The sequence below is a fragment of the Emydura macquarii genome, unplaced genomic scaffold (genome assembly GCF_026122565.2).
Source record: "Emydura macquarii macquarii isolate MOO-44397 ecotype Brisbane River unplaced genomic scaffold, CSIRO-AGI_Emac_v2 contig_1424, whole genome shotgun sequence".
Lineage (NCBI taxonomy): Eukaryota > Metazoa > Chordata > Testudines > Chelidae > Emydura > Emydura macquarii.
The window spans coordinates 543454-563886 of record NW_027131561.1 but is presented as its reverse complement, the minus strand read 5'-3'; positions in this window follow the sequence as shown (position 1 = coordinate 563886).

The following is a 20433-nucleotide window of genomic DNA, read 5'->3' as shown; positions in this document are numbered from 1 at the left end:
GGAGGACCCAAGGGAAGAAACATTGGCCCCCATGGATGATGTCCCCATCAAGGTGGATTGAACATACCTTAGGGCGATGAACAGTAGAAGGGACCAGGCAAGCTGACAGAGACTGATCTGGTTGGACAAAAATTACTTCATGGAGGAACAAAGAAGTTACCCAATGTTAAGCTGAGCCAATGAACAGCTCGCTCAGGTTCATGGTGGGGTGGAGGAGCCACAGCTTTCAAAGTAAGGGCTACATTTTGAGTTAGAGGAGGATAAAGTGCATAGGGCAGAGAAAGATCAGACCAGTGACGTAAAAATGCAACTTCTCATTTTAAAGAAGTACCACGGGTAATATTACAGCTGCCCCATGCCATACTGTGTGGGGGACAACTTGGTGGGGAGAAAAACTCGACTGAGTGATGAATCATTGTTAATGGCTTGGTGTCCACCAGGAGGTACAAGAGTCCTGTGCCTCCTGCCCAGAATGGCAGTGGACAAGTCAAGGGGAGATACCCCAGGCCCTGCTGATACCCATCCCCATGGTGAGGATACCATTTGAGAGAATTAGCATGGATGTCCCTTAGACAAGAGTGCCAAGGATTTCCAGAACATATTAGTTATACTAGATTACACCACAGGGTACTCCAGAATTTCCCTCTGCTCCACAAAGGTGAAGGCCCTTGCCCAAGAACTCATGGAAGTGTTTGCTGGGGTGGGAATCCCATTCAAATTATTGTACGGAAGATAGCTGAGGAGAATACAAGACCTTATTTGTGAGACCTGAGAGGAACAGAGTTCCAAGGCCATTAACTTGGTATAATATGTTACAGAAATTAAAGCCCACAGACGAGTTTGCAAGGGCAAAGCTAGTGAAGGCACAACAGGGTAACCACAAGCCTACAGCAAGGGAGTCTGCTCCTCATCTTGGAATCTAAACTGTTAGCCAAATGGCAAAGTCCCTTTGATGTAATCAAATGGATCAGTGTAATAAGCTATGCGATTCGCCAGCAAGGTAAGAGGAAGGGCACTAAGGTGTATCACATCATCATGCTAAAAGCCTGGAAAGATGAGGATGGAGTCTTGGTAATGTCATTGCCCCCAGAACCTGAACTTGGGCCACAGGCCCCCATATTCCTGAGCCCTGACAAATTCCAGTGGAAGAGGAATTAAAGCAGCAGATCCGGAAGCTTGCACAGTCCTTATCTTCAGTCTTTTCCATGGTGCCTGGACTGACTTACTGGTGTTTCATCACATAGCTACCAAGCCAGGAAAAACCAAGAGAGATCTTTGACCATTACTAAGTCACATGTGGGAAACATTGCAGAAGGTGCTACAAATTATGCTGGACCTCAGAGTAGTTGAAGAATCACACATTAAATGGCAGAGCACCATAGTGCTGGGGCCTACACAGGACGGGTCTACCAGATTCTGCATCAACTTCTGAAAGGTCAACACAGTGTCAAAATTTGATGGATACTTGAAACCAAGGTTTGACAAATAGTTGGAGACGGGAGGGGCTGCCATTTCTCTCAGCATCCTCAATCTAACCAGGAGTTATTTACAATGCTGAGAGAAGATAGCCTTCTGGCTTGTACCAATTTAAGACAATGCCTTTTGGCTTACATGGTGTGGCAGCCACCTTCCAAAGGCTACTGGGTAAGGTGCTGTGACCTCACGACCATTATGTAGCTGCATACATTCATGACAATGTCAAGTCCTGGAATGAACATATAAAACATGTCACTGTGGTCTTATAGGTCCCCAAGACTGCAGGATTTACAGCTAACTCAATTAATAGAGTGTACAGTGGGGAAGGGGCACCTAAGGTCATTGGTGGGAAAGGTACAAATACTAGCAGAAAAGACCACCACAAAGAATCAGATACAACTTTTCCTAGGATTATAGACTGTTCATGCTGGATTTTGACACAACTGAAGCCCTGCTGACAGATCTGGTGAAGGATGTGGCTCACCACCCCAAGGAGGTCCAGTGGTCCCAAGACTGCACCACGGACTTCAGAAAATTGAAGGACACTTAACTTGGCAGCCTGTCCCGTTCCTCCCAGATTTTTCGGCATCCTTCATCTTATAAATGGATGCCTTTAATGAAGACCTGGGAGCCATCTTCCCCTAGGAGGCCGAAGGAGAACACCCGATCCTTTACCTCAGACAAAAATTGTTCCTGCAAGAAGTTTCATACTCTGTAATTAAGAAGGAGGTCTTGGCACTGAAATGAGCTATCTAAATGCTCCACTATTATTTATAGGGCCAGCCATTCCATCTGGTGACCGATCATGCACTCCTTCAGTGGCTGCATGCCATGAAATGCCATAACCCCCAGATCATGTGATGGTAACTCACTACAGCCATACAGATTCTAGGTACTACACTGAGCAAGAGGAGACCACAAGAATGCAGACTTTTCTCACGGGACAGAGGAAACTTGTCTGCACAGACTTAGACTGCAATGTCCAGCCCAATGATGAATTGTGATGGTTACAGACCCCTCACTAAGACTAAAGGAGTGATGGACCAGTACTGGGCCAAGAAGTAACCCCGTTCCTCACCAGCTGCAAAGCATGCTCCAAATGGAGATCATGCTTAAAACAGGACTCTGCAGACAAGCAGGGGGAGAGTGAAGCAGAGGTTGTCACAGTAATGAAGCCAGTTAGTGTCTTCTGGGACAGAGGAACCCACAGGGAAAGGACATGGACTGTGGATAAGGCCCAACCAGCCAGCCAGGGGCCTGACCCCTTTTCCTCTCCCTTTCTCTCCCTGAGAAAGGGGAATTGCTAGACACTGAGAAGGGAACTGAATTACCGGGACTGCCTGAGCAGCCTTCTGCTGGGAAGGAAGCAGAATGCTGTGACCATGCTCCAAATTGAGAAGAGCACAGGGAAGGTAGGAAGTGGCCTAGGAGAGGCTTGTTTGGGGTATCAGCTAGAGGGGAATAAAACATTTCTCACCCCTTCCCCTGTAGTCCCTGGGCTGGGACTCAGTGAAGAGGGAGAGCGTGGATCCCTCCTGCCATTCCCTCCACCCCTTGTCTGACCAGGGGAACTCAGAGAAGGACAAACTAACTTGGTCAGGTCCCCAGCTTGTCCAACAAGTCCCTGCACTGCCAGGACTTTGGAGACTGTTGAGTCATGGCCTGCCCACTAGGCCTGCCGGCCCATAAGTGAACTCCGCTACAGGGTGAACTGATAAGCTGCTATGGAAAGTATTCTAAAGATCCATGGAATTTTACAAAATATGGTTCTAGTCCTGCAATCGGAACTGCCTGGACTTGCCCACGCCAAGGCCAATTGACTTTGATAGGACTCTGCATGGCTGCCAGGGTCCACTTGCAAGGATCTGATTGCAGGATCAGAGTTTATACCCCCACTGTAGAATTCTATAGATTGGTTAAATTCTATACAAATATTCTCTATTAAATTATATGGGGCTTTTCCATAAGGGGAATAAATTCCAAGAGATTTATTGTTTCCTTATAGCTTTCTACCATCATTGTGGCTCAGTTAACATTACGAAAAATATATATAATGTGGGTTAATGGATTTTAGGTGAAAAATAAAAAAACAACCCCTCACCCCTCCAAAAAAAGCCCCACAACCTCCTGGAACAGCACTATATTACACTAATTTTCCCCTGTGGGTTTTACTACAGATTGTGAAAAGAAATGTTTTTGTGCTGCATGCATAAAATTTAAGAGAAATAAAAACTACAATTTAACAAGAGCAGATAAACAGTCCTGGGAGGAGAGATGTGTGCGTGGGGAGATGTTTTACTAGTTTCAGGCAGTTCTGAACAACAGGCATTAAAAATATTTAAAACATGTTTAAAGGCATTATTAGCCTTGAAGAAGACATGTGTTCCTAGTTCTTTTACATTCTTATCATTAACTAGTTTATTCATGGCCCACCTGTCCTCTAAGAAAAGTAGGTCCCTGAAGAAATCTTTCCAGTTTTCACTCTGACTCTCTCACCATGAGAGAATGTCACAAAATAGCATCTTCATTAGGAGCTGGGTAATTATTTATTTTATTCTGAAAATATTTTACTTCCAAAGTACCATTTCTGCAATGATTTCTGGGCTTGCACGCAGTACCATCAAAGTTAATGGGGCTCTGCAGAGGCACAAGGGTGCAGAACCCATCATGGGATCAGGGCCCAAAAACGGGAAAATGAAAGTCATTAGTAAGACTTGAAAAAGAGTTACCCCAACCACTGTACTGTTTCCAGTTTTAGAGCTGGTAGCAAAAAATACCAAAAACGTTCACAATTTTTTTGGGTCTTTTTAACATTTTCAGGTTTCAAAATGATTACTCTTGGGGGAATTCTGTGTCACTGTGCAATGCAGAATTTGGCAGAATTTCATTTTTTTTCTGCAGAATTGGTGCTGCAGAGCTGCTGGCTGCCACTAAGGTTGCTGGACCTCACAGAGCCCAGCTCCCCAGCCTGCAAGTAGAGGACACTGCCATTGTGAGGAGAGGGGGTACTGGAGGATTCCTGGTAGCTGCGGTTCCCAGCATGCTCTGAAGAAAGGAGGTGGTGCATGGGCTGCGGACCTACAGTGAGTGGAGCACCTGATCTGGTGGGGATGAAGGACCTGTGCAGTCAGCCTTGCACCAGCCCAATACTGAAATCACCACAGGAAACTCAATACAAGTCCGGTCTGACCAGCATCAAGCAGTTTCTTCCTCTGGATCCCTGGGCTCTGGGAGTGCAGGGGGTGAGGGGGTTTCAGGTGTGTGTGCTGGGGATACCCTGTGGCTGGGCTCTGTGGGGAGAGGGTATTTTGAAATAAATGACCAAAATAATTGAAACTGGCAGGATCATACTGTGTTATTTTCACAAACAAAATATGCAGAATTTTGCAGAATTTCAAAATATTGTGCACCGAATTTTTAATTTTTTGGTGCATATTTCTCCCAGGAGTAATTTAAATTGGACAGCTCTGATTTTCTCATGATTTTTTCAAATCGCAATGTTATTTTATTTTGCTTGTGGATTTTTTTTTAAAAAGCATTTTTGCAGTGACTTTCATTAAAAATAAACAACAGTTTTTTTGGACAATAAAGCTCTTCATTTGAAGAATGTTGACCACCTGCATATTTCGTATTTATTAAGCACTAACAATATGTGTGATGCTGCACAAGACGTAGAACACAAAAGGTGAAATACTAGCCCTCTTGAAGTCTATGGTAAAAAAGTCCCTTTGACTTCAACGGGGCCACAATCTCTGTCCTAGAAGTTTACAATCTAAATGGAACAGAGGTTTTCTATTGGTGGTCTATTCAAATGAATGGAACATTTGTATGGTATAACAATACAGTTTGCACTACTAGAATACCTCCAGCTAAGGTTCTCAAAGTGCTTTTATAAACATTATCTTATTCTTCACAAACCCCACGTGGGTTTACTGGCTAAGATTGCTTTGTCCAGCTACACTGAAGGGACACCTTTCATGAATGTACCATTCAAATGGGTTAAATTATACTGTAAAAATAAACTTAAGTCAGACCTCAAAAACAATGTTGACTAACACAGCTAAGATTGCCACTAATGTAAGTATATCTGACAGAACAAGTTTATGTCTCACAGCATCATGAAGATGTTATGTGGAAATATTGCATCAACAATTTACACTGAAATGTCAGGACACAACATCAAAGTGGAAGTATATTGTTACATATTAGTAGTTTCTGACTCTCACTATTGACTTTCATAAGTGAAATATACTAATTTCTACCCTCTGTGGCACATGGGGCTTTCCAGGGCTGTAAAATGTGCAGCTCAACTTTCTGAAGTGATTCTTGGCAGAGATCTGCAAGGGAAGCTGAAGCAAGAAGTGTAGCAGTTGGTTTGTGTTGTTCCTGGCCTATTATGTTTCTTTAGTCCCCACATAAAAGTGATGCATTGATGCCCTGTTGGAGATAGTTTCCTGGACTGGGATGTTATCCCCAAACTTCTAGAGAAATAAATAAAGACAACTGTGTGCTTTTACAGAACAGCATTCATTATGTAGGATTACAATAGCAGTCTCTCAGCCAGTCACAATAGGCATGACTGCTTCACTTACAAATTCATTTTCAGTTTTTTCATTCCAAGGCCCTGATCGTGCAAACTCTTATTGCACATGCACAACTATTCACCTGAATAGTCACACTGACTTCCATAGGGACTACTCACATGCATAAAATTAAGCATCTGAACAAAGGGTTTAAAGGACTGCAGCTTAAAATTGTACATCTGTAATGGGAAAATGAGCAGTACACTGTAAGCTTCACATTCAAATACAGAAACATAAATGCAAAATACAGTATTACTACAGGTGCTTCAACTTTGGTACAACATCTGCTTGCTTCGAGTGGTGCTCTGTCCCCCTCTCGTGGTGGCTAGGCTCCCTAGAGAATGATGACTCTGCTACAGCCACGGCTAATAGAGAAGTACGTTTTAGCTCAAGAAATAGAAGCTCTTGCATTAGGCTCCAGGAGTCCCAGGTTTGATCCCCATTGCCAACACCATACATAGGTCGGCATTACATTGGCTATTCCTGACTCCTCCGGTTTCACACTGCAACCTTATTATTCATGAAGGGCCTGATCCTGCTCATTGATATCTGTGGACACACCCCAATTGACTGCAATGGGATTTCAGTTCCTTACTGAGTTACCCTGTATATAAATTATACTTACAGCTGCACATGCACAGTTTTGCAAGTGGATTTCACTGGTACAATGATTAGATGATTTTGAAGGAGACCTTGAGGAAGAAACCCAGCAGGCAAGAAGTTATGAGTATAAACAAAGAACCAAACTGGCAAACTGAACCGTGTAGTTCACCTGAGAGTCAGCTCACCTGGCTATCCTTAAAAGGCTATGCACTCCATTGCTGTCTCCCCAGGTTCTCCCATATTAACTGGTAATGACGGCAAGCAAAGCTTGGAACAACTGCTTTTTCCACACCAGAACTAGGGTCATGTTATCACTAGTCTTTAAAGAGCTGTGAGACCTCTCTTTTTAAAGACTCTCTACATCAAAGATTCCGACTTTTTCAAACTAAGGATATACATTGATTTTTCTATTCATTTGTAACTCAACAGAGGTATTGTTCTGATAACAAGTGGACAGGAGATTCCTGTCACACCAACCCCACCCCTTTTTATTTTGCATATTGCATGGAGGTAGAGCAAGAACCTCTGAAAGCACCAAGATTATTATATATGATGTTGCAGTTGACATAGTTGCTGGAACACATACATTCTCTCTCAGATCAATTGTTATAAGCAATAAATATTACAAGAAAACAGACAGACATCACAAATTTTCTCCTTAGACATCAGTAAAATACTATGATCTTTGTAGAGTAGGATGTACCATTTGGCTCATACTAGAGTTGGAAAGCCAAGCTATAACAAGTATTGGTTCAACTGTTTGATAATTGATTATATTTTTCATTGAATGAGCTCTGAGGATGCACAAAAAAACTATCCATCCTTCATGAACTCCAGATCAGACCCCTCCCACAGTTGTCATGCGCCAACTTACAGTTTTCCTTACTCAGGCTAAAACTATTGCTAAAACTCTTACTGTAAATTACATCATTCCTTTTCTATTGGTTACATTACTAAAACAACAAAAAACCCTTTGAGACTTGAAAAGATGAGGAATAGAGAGTCTAAATTGTCTAACATGAAGGAAATATCCCCCATTGCCAAGTAAAATGTGCTGCTCCTCCGTACTGCAACATTTCTCTGTAAAGATATATTAGGCTTGGTAATAATGATCAGGACAAAGCTCAACTGGAAAAGAAGTTACTCTACATGAGATATCAGAAGATATATAGGGCTGGATGCTACTTTAATGGAGCTATGCTGATTTACATAAGGTGAGGATTTGACCCAACATCTTTTCACTCTAAGTACCAAGTACTGATGATTATGTGACACACAGATAAGGCTTTTAATGCTAAATCATAGGGTTGCTGAGTAATCTTTCAAAATAGTTTTTTGTTTGTTTGTTTGAAAGCATTTGCAGCTCCCCCAAGCGACTTACCATATTAGTGAATAAAGAGCTTACTGGATTCATACAGGGCTGGTAAATAGCAAATAAAGTAAGGAGACTATTATACCACACCTACTTGGTACAAATCAGACTCTAATGTCATAGCATTAAATGCCCATTTCACCCAAATGAGCCTGGAGCTTCTGACGTGCATGACCTGGGCTGTCGCAAAAGGAGAAGATGCCTGAACAAATATGATAATACGCAGCAGTGGGACCCTGCAGAGAGGTTGTTAGCCTGCTTGGATGCTGGGAGGGAAGAAATTAACTAAGGATCCTCTTACGTTTATGGATCTGCTTGCATCTCTGTCCCCTTCCCACCTCTCTGGCTATGTCTACATTGCAATTAGAAATCCGTGACTGGCCTTTGCCAGCTGATTCAGGCTTGCAGGGCTCAGGCTAACGGGCTGTTTAATTGAGGTGTAGATGTTCGGGGTTGGGCTGCAGCCTGAGCTCTGGGACCCTGCCATCTCTCAGCTATTCTGAGCACTGTCAGAGCCAGGAGAGAATATGATTGGCAGGAGGCGTACATGGGTCTTTCAGTCTGGCACCTCGTGTGGTGCTGAGTTAAAGGCTGACCATGTTGGAATGTACCTTTCTCCTGAAATGGGGTGGTACGGTATGTCTTGGGTGTCCAGATCATATGAGGGTACATCTTCTATCTCTTCAGCTGTACTCAGTGATTATTTTGCTTCTGGAGTACATCCCACCTTTCACAATGACCAAGTAACCAAGTGAGGTCAAAGTTAATTAATATAGAAAACTCCATTGTCGATTTAACTCCTGCTTCACTGAAAACTGGACAACTTCATAGCTTCAGAATATTTGGAACTTGGTAGGAAAGTGAGTGAGTCATGGAGTCAGAAAGCTTCTTCAAGGAATGGCTCTTTGCTGGTCCAGACAGCACTTGAGGCTGGGACTTGTCCCTATTAATACCCTCCTGATAGCAGACCATAATGGTAGCATTTTGCCATCTGCTGTATCTTCAAGGAAGTCTAAGTTATTGGCAGGAAAAAACATAAACCTACCCAGGATGAGGTCTGGGTGAATGTACAACCCTTCATTCAATTCCACACAGTGAATTGCAATTGCACTCTCCACACAGAGTACTTTGTTATGGTCAATGGAGGAGACACTGCTGTGCATAAACTGCATGAGGAATTTGCCTTGGATTTTGGAATAAATTGGTAAACCATCAGCCACTGGTAGTGGTAGATTATGCATATGCCACACAGAGGTTGTGTCTATATTGGAAGCCTTCCTCTACTCAAGCACTCATACATGAGGCTTTATGATAAAATGGCAGCCTTGTGCTCCACTTGCTTGCTGTCATACTTGCCACTGATGCACCACTAAAAGTAGTTTGTACAGATCCTGCAGTATTTTTTTTTTCAGGTTTGGCACCAGCTATGGAATCCTGAAACTCACATGTACTGCAGGACAAAATGCTTTTCTGTAAACATTTAGCAGCTGCAGAGTCTTCATAGTACTGTTGACATCAGTGCTTTCTTCCACTTCTGATAGCGCCACATCTTTTGCAGCTTTTAAAGATATGCACCGGGGTTCATTTCTGCGGATAGGAAGACTAAAAACTACATTCAATCCAACAGTTCATCTTCAATAAATACTTTAAGAGCCTTTCTGCTAAGCATTTGTTCTTCAATTCTATTCAAAGCATTTATTTCTCTGTCCTTAGCCTCTGTATTGGCCATTGGCACCATATTCCCATCCATTAGAGCCTCTTCCAGGCACTTTATGAATTCCAGCTGAGTTGCAGAATCGTCGCTGAGTCGTAAAATCAGTATTGTTTCGTTGCTTTTACTTTTTGATTCAACACATTATAAACATTCTTGGGTTAGCACTCAATGCATCCACTTTACTTTCCATGCAACATTCTCACTGATAGTTACTGCTTCATACAGTTTCTAAACCTGTCTCACATGTTGAAACTATGCTGAATGGATGCCTCTGGGGTTCCTGCTTACGGCAGAAGAAGCAGGTTATTTTCTCAAAACCTAGTATAAGGGTAGTTTTGCCCACAGCTAGCACTTATTCTGGCATCTTCAAATTTTTCCTGGTGCTCATGTACTTCCTGTCCAACCTTGCCAAATTCAGTTTGTGGGTCCACTTCTTATCAGCATGTAAGGTTCAACTGAGCACTGCGTTTAATCAGGTCTTCTGCGAGTGGTGTGTTTCAAAGATTCACTACTAGTCAGTGCTCTTCGTCTCCCATGGTGCCTACTGATGAAAGACCAAACTAAAAACAAGGATTGTGTGATAATTAATTACAGTCCCAAAGTAATTTGTTATGTAACTATGTGCATACTATTTGCAGATGGATTCCAGTAATTTCTGACTATGCTGATGTCTTAATCTGTGCCTCATTACAACTCTTTTGACATAATAAACAAAGCTGCTCATCAATACCTATGGACGGCTTCTTTTTTTTATTTTTTTCCAATTACGATAAATCACCTTGAAGCACTCTTTCCATTTATAGTATTAATGAGGTATCTTGTTCTGAGCATTAAATGATAACATAGTACTGGCAGTTAAGGACCACAGTTTAACTTTGTCAGGGCTGCATGTTTGACATTCATGTGTTAAAATATAATTTAAAAATGTTTATTTTTAAAAAATGCTCATATCTACATAATTGTTCAAGGTTTGTTATATTTGGTACCATTTTGTTTGTTGGAGAAAGGTCTTTTGATTGATACCCACCTCTAACCATTTCCAACAACAATGTATTATCAAAATTGCCACCAACCAGAGGAGCTGGGCTGGGGGGCCAGCAGTGAGTCTCTGCCAGGCCGCAGAGGACAACACTATTGAAATTATGATTCTGTAGATTTTCAAGAATCAAATGATACCACCCTTAGCTTTCTACCATTAACTTGCCCACAGAATTACACATGCTCCCAGACTGAATTGGCCAGCCAGGCCATATCAGGGGAGGGTAAGGTTGACCCAACTACACTGTACAGGGTGTAACATTTTTCACAGCTCTGACCTGAGATGTAGCTAGGTTGATCTAAACTTTAATTGTACACCAGGCCCCAGCATCCAAGTTCAAATGACTTGAGGTGGATTCTCTGAAGTCACCAAGTGGCTTTGGTTCTGAAGCAAATGTTATATTACTTTTAAAAATGGAAAAGAGGCTGCAAAAGGTATAACAAAATAGCGTGTGTGTGTGTGTGCGCTAGCCAATGGACTGAGAAACCAGAAGCAGCCAGAGCCTTAGCATTGCTGCGCATGGCAGGAGAGGGGAGACTAAAAATAGTAGTTCTATACAGTGAGATTAGGAAAGTGAAGAGTTAAAAAGTGACAAAATAATTGAAATGCTGCAATTTCAATTTCATGAGATATCAGATGTGGGAAAGGCATAAGATTTCTAGCAGAAATCATAAGGGTGAAACAACTGATCAGCGTATAGCTGTGCTGAGAAGCAAATCAGCCTCCTGAGAGTTTGAGCAACTCAGACAGTTTAATTAAAGGCAGAATTGTTGGAGGCATAAAAAAAGTAAGAGCAATGCTAATTGGAGGACCTAATTTAACTTCACCACAAGCAAATGACAACAGGAAAGCTGAAGTAGTAAAGTATTTGTTCAGGCTCCTAGCAACGGTCAGCGCTGCACTGTAAAACCGCATTCAACAAGGTTTACAAAGCACAAAAGTCAGCACATAATGCAGTACTCTGTGGTGGCTGTGGCAATAGCCCTATGAAAAAGTCACATGGTCTTTGCATGTTGTCAGATGAAGAACATGCAGCAAAGCTAATAATTTTTTTAAAAAACTTGCCATTCTAAGAGTACGTCTACACTTATGCTTCTTTCGGTGGCATATAGAGTATATACCCAGGGCCCCCACATGGGGGGAAAAAAGATTACACTTTACTGGGGCCCAGAGGCCCTGGGGGGCCTGGCCCAGGCTGCAACCCCCATTACCATGAAGAAAAAAATGTTCATGGCTCATGAGAGCGTATGTATGGGATGAGGGATTGTGGTATGTATATGGGAGGGGGCCCATGTTACAAGTTTGTACTGGGCCTGAAAAAATCATGCTTGGGCCCTGTATATACCTGCATAGGCCCCCCCCTCCTCCTCAGCACGGGTATAAATAGCAGTGTCGCTGGTGAGGCTGGCTTAGGCAAGTAGAATAGACACACGCCTGCAGGGTTGAGTATGTATGCGAGTACATGCTGCACATGCTCTCTACTCACCCAAGCCGTACCTCCCCATCTATACTGCTATTTTTAGTGTCCTGATGCTGCCTCACTGCTGGTCTCTTTCCCTGCCGCACTAAAAGACTCCCCCTGTGGGAAAGGTTTGGGCAGCTCTTCACTGCAGGGCCCTTTCCTGCCACAGGGAAGGGCCCTGCCCTTCCCCCACTGCAGGGGAAAGGCTCCAGCAGGGCAGGTGTGGAAGGGTGCAGTGGGGAATGGCTCCATCATCTCCCCGCTGCTAGAGCCTTCCCCTTCTGCAGGGAAAGATTCTGGAAAGGTGGGGCGGCTCTTTCAGCTGCCCACTGCTGGAGCCCTTCCCCCATTCTCTGTCCTTGGAAAAAACTCTGGCATTGGGGAAAGGCTGTGGCAGGGGGGGAGCCAGCGGGGAAAGGCTCAGTCTTTGTCCCCCTGCCTCCTGTCTGCCAGAGGCTTTCCACTCACACGTGTAGCTACACACTGCGGTGTAGACATGGCGTGCTTTTCACTGCAGGGTGTAGCTACCCCTTCACTACATGTTTCCACCAGTGGTGTGTAGTGTAGATGTAGCCTAAGGATAAAAAGGGCTACTCCCGGGAGGTTTGTGCCCATGCAATAAAAGAAATGCAAGATTAACTGAGGCCACAGGCAAAAAAATCAGAGAGGATACATTACCAAACTACTCCTTAACAACACATCTGTATCGTTCCAAAATGATGTAGGATCCAAATATGACCCACTGAGCTGGGTGATCTCTCGGAAAACGCATTCACAAACATGACAGTCCAATCTGGCAGTTCTATCCTGCCCCTTTTGGTTTGGTTTTCTATGAACACCGAGTTATTTGTTTATATTGGTATTAGCGTTTGGGGGAGGATCTTTTATTTGTACAAATATAGGTACAGAGGCGTGAATGAATATGATGCAATTATGGGTATTCAAGCCAAAAGTTGTAGCATGCCCCTATATACATTGCACACACAGACAAAAGCTGAGAGTGTTTGGAAGTGAATGGGTTATGAGGCAATATAAGGCCAGTGAGTTTCAAAGCACCAACTGAGTGACCAGCAGGGAAGAGGAGGAGCAGCAGAAAGTTTCTTCCTCACATTCTACCTCCAGCATATGGAGAAAGGTATCTGAAGTGTTTCCAAATACTGGAGGTAAGTAGATAAGCACACAATTCCACACTTTATGGAATTAACCCCTGAAAACAACCTATATGGTCCTATGGTAACATACATGTTTTAGCGGAGTGCACAGAAATCTCTAAATCCCCTTGTTCAGAAATCTGTAACTCAAGCAATGGGATTACATGGATGGAGACCAGTCCACAACCTTCATATACAGGAGTGCTCATGTGCATTCACAAGTTATCTTTTAGATTGTAAGCTCTTTGGGGCAGGGACTGTAATTTATTATGTGTTTCTACCTATCTATGGTACTTTTACAGCCCCCCATTACCATAGTTTGAGTGGCTCACACCATCCATTTTACAGATGGGGAACAGACAGAGAGAGAAATGGCATAGCCAAAAATCACAAAGGAAGCCTGTGCTGAAGCAAAGAATTGAATTTGGGTCTCCTGAGTCTCAGGCTAGTGCTCTACCCACATCATCATCCCAGCTTTCAGTTGTATAGTGCTTAGTACAATGGAGCCCAACCTGGACGTGTCCTTCAGGCACTACCACACTATAATAATTTAGTAATAATAATTTGGTGTCACTGGTAAGAGAAGAATGAATGCGAAGGCTGCTAGACATCCAATAAACCAGACATCTGTGATTCTTTCCCTCTCAGCCAGGAAGGAACGCACTATTTTAAAACTTGGGGTTCATGAGCATAGCCAAATAAAATGCTGTTTCTTGTGCTAAAGGGCACAGGAAAAGTTTTAAAATGTTACCCTAAAATTCCCTGCATCTGCCTTCTCCTTGACATGACAGACTCAAAGATTATTATAAATTTTGGTTGTCCAGTTGGGGAAAGGAAACAATACCACATAAATTACATCACCAAGTACATAAAACAAATAAGAACATAAGAATGGCCATACTGGGTCAGACCAAAGGTCCATCTAGCCCAGTATCCTGTCTTCCGACAGTGGCCAATGGCCAAGGTGCTTCAAAGGTAATGAATAGAATGGGTAATCATCAAGTGAAATAAGGATAATCAATAATAAATCATTAATAAAGCAGATAGATAATCATAGCACTCAATTCACAGACTATCTAGAGGCTGCAATTTGTTTACACAAATGATTCAATGAACAGTAATGAATAATGAGCAGATTTTTAAAACTATCACTGTTCGTGGGCAATTCATGAACAGGAAAAAATGGCTACATTTGTCACTACTAATAATTTAAGCTGATCCAGTTGGAAGGGTCTCCTATAAAGGCATGACAATTACATTTTCTAGAAATCAGAAGCTACAACTGTAGCTTAGGGTGCCATAAACGCAACGATTTGGGAAAGCAACACTGGCTTGACAACAGAAAGGGTAGTGTTAGTTTGTAGATGCTGAGATCAAAATAATCACTCACTGCCGGGATGCAGCAGGTATAGAAGTTATGTTGCTTAAGACGATCCACATCGTGAAGGTTGAAAATAGTTTACCTGAACACCCCTTCCAAGGGATATTAAGATTATTTTGCCCCACAGCCTAGATTGCATAAAGAGTATAGAGTCATGTCTACATGAACCCTAAAAGTTCCACCATATAAAACACCAAGAAAACTTTCTAATAGCTTTAAGGCAAACTATTAAAAAACAACTTGATTTCATAGAATGAGAGTGCAGTTGAATTTAACAACCCTTATTGATTAGGTTGTTAGTATGGTGACAGTGGGAAGTCCTAATAAAATGCCAATCTCTGAGGATCTGAAGGGCCAAATTCTACTGTCAGTTATGATAGTGCATAATTGTTGAATTCAATGGGATTGCATTGATGTAATGGAGAGGAGAATTTGGCCTCAAGGATTTAAACAGCAATTTGAAGCAAAGGGTATCCCATGAGAACTACTGAAATGTTGCTTCTATAATTCCCAAATCAATACAGTTCTTGGTTATAGATGCCAGTCATGGTTCTTAGTAAGTGCCACTGAACTGTGAAAGTGCTGGATTGCATACATTTATCACCTCATATGGAAGTTATTATGGTTAAAAAACTGCCGTTTGGCATTGCATCATCACCAGAAGTTTATCAGATTATGTCAGAATGGCAAGAATGTCTGGACGAGACAGGAGTAGATACAGGCTGGAGCAGGGACTGACTAGCACGGAAGGGAGCATGAGCAACCTGTCAGAACTACTAGGTATCAGGAGTATTCTCAGCCGGGTACAGCTATTGAGCAGACTGGAGAGACTGTTTCCCTTAGGTGTTTAAATACCTGCTTTGGGATCACCGGTCTATTAGCTGAACCCAGATTGAATGGCGTGAGGCCTACCAAAAAATCTGCAGAAGACCTCTGATGATGCATTACACTCTTTGGCTTTGACTCATCAGGTTTAAGTAGGCTCAGGTTCAGAGATAACTCAGGAATGACTCATTACAGATTATGACTCAGACTATATCAAAGGATTTAGAGAGAATAGAAATCATTGCAGAATACTTGTAAATATGGAAAGTAAAGACATCACACAGAATGAAGGGCTATGCAAAAATAAGGGAACACAAGAAATACAACTGACTAAAGCATAGCAAAAAAAGCTGACCTAAAGGAAGACTCCTTTGTCAGCCATAAGGAAGAGGTGAGATTCTGTCCTGTGCCTCTAAAATATGCAAAACAGAACTCACAGCCCAGATGGGGGAAGGGCTATGATGGTTTTAAGGCACGTTTATGCCCTCCCTAACCGGGGCTGCTCTGGGGTCTGGAGAGATCACTGCCATAACTTAATCCAGTGAACTGCCCTAAATTACAGCAACCTCCCTGGGTAGCCCTATAGGTCACAGAACTACACTGAATCACTTCAGGGCGCCCACCCCTGTATGGCCCTTTTGCCCCCATACCAGGTATTGTGAAAGGTCTTTGGAGGTAGCTTTATGGCAGTTTCCACAGAGTCTATGCCAGGGAAATCCTCCTTCAGCAGGAACTGGGTGGGGCCTTTATGGCTTCTTTACACCACTCTGGCCCTATTACTGGACATAGATGGGCCAGAGTGGGTGTGTCTGAAGATTTCATCCTGTTTAATTGGGACCTGGACCAACTCCCCTTCAAATCAATGGGAGTCTGTCCATGGACTTGCATGGAAATTGGATCAGCCCCTGAGTGCAGTGGTGTTAAATCTGACCTGCAAAAGTTTGAAGCTATTTTTGAAATGGTAACATTACAAGAGAATAAAAAAGCATTGATTTTTTATAATCACATATCTTCATACATTTATTCTAACTCTGTCATAGATGAGAATACTATTCAAAATGCTTGTTGGTATTGGGGTGAAGTGCCAAAACAAGTTTCCAGGAATTTCTAAACAGCAATGGGTCTATGTCTGCATGGCCTAGAAGTAGTGTTACTGTAGCACATCAACCCACTAGCATATGCTTCAAAAGTATTAAGAAGGTCATGATAGAACAATGGCAAGAGCAAAAAAAATATGATTTTGTCTGCTTGATAAATTCTGCCAATATAGTTATGGCCAAGAAACAATTGAAGTGGAAACAGTCCCTAAGCCACAGCCCATACACCAGTCTCAAAATTTTTTTTCTAGGATCGCTAAGGTTATAAAGGACATGTCTCTGACGGCAATAATAAACCCTGAATTGTTGGTTTGGAGAGGAACTAATGTTTATAGCAATATATAATAGGAGCTGTTTTGCCTAACACCACTTCTCTGCAGGATGACATTGATACAGACTGTGAGGTTAATGTGACAAAGATTCTATCCCTGCCTATCAAAACATATAACAAAGTTAAGCGTTAAACTCTTTCCCACACGGTCTTACAATAGCTGAAAGAAGTTGTTGTGCATGTTGGCTGAAATCAAGCTTTCTGAAACCAGATTTTCTGATTAGTGCCACTTCCTTTTGGATTTGCCATGATGAAATAATTATATACATCAGTGCAATCATGAAAACAGAAATGATGACTTCCAGTTGTATTGAAATTCCTGGGCAGAACTAATAGGGAGTTAGGTTAAGATTTTAAAAAAATGAGGGTTCCAATTCAACTGCAATACTTTTGGTTAATGCTGGCTGGAAAATAGAAATCTCTTCCTGCAAATATTTCTGCACTTTTCACTGGAAGGGATTTCCAGAAAAATTCCAGTTTGGAAGAACCAAAATGGAATTTTTCGGCTTTCTGGCTGCCTATCTGGGAGGCTGTTGTCAATTTTGTTTTCTCAGCCTATCTGCCTTGCCTTGGTCCTCTGATCTTCAGCAGCCAAGCTGGGGAGGGAAGTGGGTAGGCTGAACACCTTAGGTCTCTTCCTCTCCAGCAGCCAGAGCTGGTAAGAAGACAGAGCTGGAGAGGGAGAAAACTAGGACGCTCAGTCTTAGCCTGTGGGGATGGCAGGGAGGCTGAGAAGGGAGAAAGTGAAATTGACAAGAGCTCTCTATGTGGGCAGACACCATTTTGATTTCCTCAGTGGAAAATATAGGTTTTTTTGGCAAAAGAGCAATTTTTCTGTAGAAAATTTCATTTCGGCCAAAAGGACATTTTCTATTGAAAATCATTCCAGTTGAAAATTCCTCAACGGCTCTACATTCAGTATCCTTTTCCCTTGAAAGTACACCTGACAGCTGTGCCATTCGGAAACATACACGGTTTGTTTTTGTAATTTGAAGAACGGTTTTGCTGGTGTTGTGAGGAGGGAGAAGCAATGGCCTAAGCTTGGAAAACTGAACTGGTGAATAGTGAGTGTACTTTTAAAAAATGAAATAAAATAAGTGAAAATATTAATTTGCTTTACTGGATCATCTTTTTGAACAGCACAGCTAGGTACAGGTGAAATGAATATTTGGAATGTGAGCCTGAATATTCTTAGACCACCCTAGAACTGGATATAATGCCATTGGAAATGAATAGGGGAGTTGGAAAGGAAACTCTCCACGGAATAACACAAGTTATAATACAACTTTGCCATTCTATAGTGGCCTTTTACATAAAGAGCTCAAAGCACGTTGCGAACATGAATTAATTCTCAACAAACTACTGCAATATAAATTCTATTAATCCTATTTTACAGATGTGGAAACAGATAAAGAGGGTTAAAGGCTCAATTATCCCTGTCTCCATAAAAATACAAGCCTGAAGAGATGGGAAAGGAAGTCCTTTACCCTCTAGCACACCTATGTAGGAGTGCAGGTATAATCCTTGCCTTAGCCCAGGGAGTGTAGGAGAGATGTGGACCAGCTAGCACAGCCTGTATCACTGACCAGCTGCAGGGTTGAATGTGGCATGGGAAGTTGTATAAGGATTTTCTCCACCTATGTTCCCTTGCTCTGTGTTCAGGAGGCACTAAACTTCTGACATTGGTTCTCAAATTGTGCACCCCTCCCCTTCCTCTAATATGGCTCAGAATCTCAAGAGCCTTAATTGAGCTGCCCAAGGTCACTCATTGGCAGAGTTGGAAAAAGAACAATGCCCTTTGACTCCCAAGTCCTCCATGCTAACCACTAACCAGCATAAAATAGAATACAGTTTAGTTCATTTGCAGTAGAAAGGGAGCATGATGGGTTCCTTTCCAGATTATAGAAACATACTTTTAAAGATGGGTTTCTCTAGCAATAAGAATGAAGAAAAGACTCAGAAGTTTCTCCCACCTACTCTTTCTTTATGCATTGAAGCAGATGGTTTGGATAATGCAGGTATTAAAGATTCTAATTTATGAATGTGAAAAGAAATATAATAAATAATGAAGTATATGCTCTCTGCAACATTTAATATCAGTATAACAATAAATTTAGCATTTATACTTCTCCAAAGTTCTGGACATCTGTAGTGATACTCATAATCATAGAATCATAGAAGATTAGGATTGGAAGGGACCTCAGGAGGTTCTAGTCCAATCTCCTGCTCAAAGCCGGATCAACCCTAACTAAATCATCCCAGCCAAGGCTTTATCAAACTGGGCCTTAAAAACCTCTAAGGATGAAGATTCCACCACCTCCATAGATAACCACCCTCCTAGTGAAAAGTTTTTTTCTAATATCCAACCTAGACCTCCCTCACTGCAACTTGAGACCGTTGCTCCTTGTTCTGTCATCTGCCACCACTGAGAACAGCCTAGCTCCATCCCCCCTGGAACTCCCCTTCATGTAGTTGAAGACTGCTATCAAATCCCACCTCACTCTTCTTTTCTGCAGACTAAATAAGCCCTGTTCCCTCAGCCTTTTCTCATTAGACATGTGCCCCTGTCCCCTAATCATTTTAACTGCCCTCCGCTGGACTCTCTCCAATTTGTCCACATCGTTTCTGTAGTGGGGGCCCCAAAACTGGACACAATACTCCAGATGTGGCTTCACCAGTGCTGAATAGAGGGGAATAATCACATCCTTCGATCTGCTGGCAATGCTCCTACTAATGCAGCCCAATATGCAATTAGTCTTCTTGGCAACAAAGACACACTGTTGATTCATATCCAGCTTTTTCGTCCATTGTAACCCCCAGGTCCTTTTCTGTAGAACTACTGCTTAGCCAGTCGGTGCCCAGTCTGTTGCAGTGCATGGAATTCTTTCGTTCTAAGTGCAGGACTCTGCACTTGTCCTTGATGAACCTCATCAGATTTATTTTGGCTCAATCCTCCAATTTGTTTAGGTCACTCTGTATCCTATCCCTACCCTCCAGCATATCTACCATTCTCCCCAGCTTAGTGTCATCCGCAAACTTGCTGAGGGTGTAATCCACCCCATCCTTCAGATCATTAATGAAGTTGTTGAACAAAACCAGCCCCAGGACTAACCCCTGGGGCATTACGCTTGATACCGGCTGCGAACTAGACATAAAGCTGTTGATCATTACCTGTTGAGCCCGATGATCTAGCCAGCTTTTTATCCACCTTGTAGTCCACTCATCCAACCCATACTTCTTTAACTTCCTGACAAGAATACTGTAGGAGACCATATCAAAAGCTTTGCTAAAGTCAAGGTTTATCATGTCCACCACTTTCCCCACATTCAGAGAGCCAGTCATCTCATCTTAGAAGGCAATCAGGTTGGTCTGACATGACTTACCCTTGGTGAATCCATG